The following is a 2,962-nucleotide window of genomic DNA, read 5'->3' as shown; positions in this document are numbered from 1 at the left end:
GTCAGCCTCCCAAAGTGCTAGGATTACAGGCGAGAGCCACCACGCCCGGCCTGTAACAATTTACTTAGAACTTTTCCTTTGAAGTCTGACTACTTGAATGCAAGTATTTCAAACAAAAAGGAGTTAAATATCACATTTCCTACGGGTGCAATTTAGAGATAGCTTCACAGATGGTGGGAACGTACCTTAGTATCGCCATTATGGAAAACAGTGTGGAAGTTCCTCAAAAAACTACAAACAGAACTAGCATATGACCCAGCAATCCCACGACTGGGTATTTGGAGATATCTGCACCCCCAACCCCATGTTCGCTGCAGCCCTACTCACAGTAGCCAAGACATGGAGTCCACCTAAGTGTCCATCGATGGATGGCTGGGTAAAGAAAATATGGTATCTATATATGATAGACTACTATTCAGCCTTAACAAGGGGAAATTTTCTGTCACTTTTGACAACTTGGAGGAAGCTAGAGGGCATTATGCTAAGTGAAATAAGCCAGAGAGAGGAAGATAAATACTGCATGATCTCACTTATAGGTGGAATCTACAAATGTCAAATGTGGCTAGGTGAGGTGGCTCAAACCTGTAATCCCAGAAGTTTGGGAGGCCAAGGCAAGCAGATCTCTTGAGCCCAGGAGTTGGAGACCAGCCTGGGCAACATGGTGAAACCCCATCTCTACAAAAAATACAAAAATTAAGCAGGTGTGGTGGCATATGCCTGTAGTCCCAGCTACTCAGGAGGCTGAGGCAGGAGAATCACTTGGGCCTGAGAGGCCAAGGCTGCAGGGAGCCGTGATTGCACCACTGCACTCCAGCCTGGGTGACAAAGCAAGACCCTGTCTCAAAGGAAAAAAAATGGAAATTGGTAATATCTGATCCTAATTGAATTGTGTAAATCCTTTAATCCAGCAGTTCCTCTTGTAGAAACTGTTCCTACAAACACACCCACCCACACAAATATGCAAACATACACATATGTGTGCACCGATTATTTTCTTATTGCAACCTCTGCTTCCCAAGTTCAAGCGATTCTCTTCCCTCAGCCTCCAGAGTAGCTGGAGTTACAGGTGCCTGCCACCGTGCCAGGCTAATTTTTGTATTTTTAGTAGGGATGGGGTTTCACCATGTTGGCCAGCTGGTCTCAAACTTCTGACCTCAGGTGATCTGCCCACCTTGGCCTCCCAAAGTGCTGAGATTACAGGTGTGAGCCACGGTGCCCGGCCCCCAATTATTTTATGTAGTATTGTTTGTAATGTAAAAATGGCAGACCACTTAATTCTCTTTTCCTCAGGCAACTGGATAAATTATGGTGCACCTTGGCCATAAGTAGAATATCACACCATGACTGCAAGTAAAAATACAGCAGCTATGCATGGTGATAAAGAGAATCATCACTAATATAGTTATATTATATGATTATGACTAATATGATATTATGACTAATATGATTATGACAATAAACCCAACCAAAGACCTAATTCCTTGCCTGCCTGCAGTTTGCATTCTAGTGGGAAGAAGAAGACAATAAACAAAGTAAATAAGAAAAGGGTACAAAGCAGTAGAAAGTGCTCAGTGGTAGAGAGGAAAACAATAAAGCTGGGATAGTGGTAGAGAGTGTTGGAATCCAGTTGAAATTTTAAATAAAGTGCTGGAGGAATTGAGAAGATATTTGAGCAAAGAGTTGAAGATGGCGAAGGCGGAAGCTATGCTGGTATCTAGAAGAGAGAAAAGGGCCAGCGGAAAGACCCCGTGGCAGGAGCTTATGGGATGTGTTCTAAATCAGCAAAGAGTCCAGGCATCGGGAGCTGATGCCCTGGAAAGAAATTCAGGGACATTAGTGACAGCAGATCATGGAGACCTTTCTATACTGCTGTTATGTTATTATTTTGCCTTCTGAGTGCAACAGAGAGCTACTGGAGGTTTCTGATCAGAAAGGGAGCCCACAGGAATAATTAGTGCCCCTATTTGAAGAATGGATCCATTAATACGGAGCAGCTAAGAAACATGTCCACCACGATGGCCCCAGTGAGAAGCAGAACCTGACCCAGGTCTCTGACTCATAGCTCAAGACACATTCAAGCACCCCAGACTCTTACTTACAATTCACTACACTGCTCATAGAAATATTTTCCACTTGGTAAAAGACCAAATGTTGACTTGGCGACATTGAGTAGAAATTCTGAGATGAATTCAGAGAAAGGAAAGGTGACCCATCAAAAAAAAAAAAAAATCCTTCGAATGCCCACTGCAAGAATGAAGATTCCAGAGAGATCTTTATACCTCTTTTCTATTTCTCAGTTCTCTGGCACCTCTTTGTTGACCTTGGCAGCCATTTGGTTGGATAAACTTGTCTGCAGTTTTTCTACCCGGTGGCTCTAATCCCATCCAAGTAAAACACTGCAAGAGCTCACATTCTTGGCTTGGCATGTGGGCATGATATGTCATAAATTTCAAAATTGGAGGATGACCCTGTTGATCCAGGATCTTCTTTGGCATGAAGATTAATCTTGCTGTGAAAGCTTAAAGGAAGATCACCATTCGAGTCTTGGTTCTCTCTGTTTTGCTCTGTGTTCATGGCTCCCAAATGGTCCCCAATCTTATTTTTCTAAGTAGTGGTTTTTAACCAGGGGAGATTTTTACCTCCCAGGGTCTTTTGGCAATGTCTGGAGACATTTTTAGTTGTCACCACAGGAGTGGGGGCCAAGGGGGATACTGGTATCTAGGGAGTAGAGGCCAAAGATGTCTGTCAACATCCTATAATGTATAGAATGGCACCAACCACAGAGAATCATCCAGCCTCAGATGTCAGTAGGGCTCAGTTAGAGAAACCCTGGGCTTTTGCATGTGAAACTCTATCTAACAATGTATCATCTATCCTTATCAACCTATTATCTATCATCTGTCTATTCATCTGTATCTATCTATCTATCTATCTATCTATCTATCTATCTATCTATCTATCT

The sequence above is a fragment of the Hylobates moloch genome, unplaced genomic scaffold (assembly GCF_009828535.3).
Source record: "Hylobates moloch isolate HMO894 unplaced genomic scaffold, HMol_V3 SCAFFOLD_7, whole genome shotgun sequence".
Lineage (NCBI taxonomy): Eukaryota > Metazoa > Chordata > Mammalia > Primates > Hylobatidae > Hylobates > Hylobates moloch.
Note: the sequence above shows the minus strand (reverse complement) of the source record.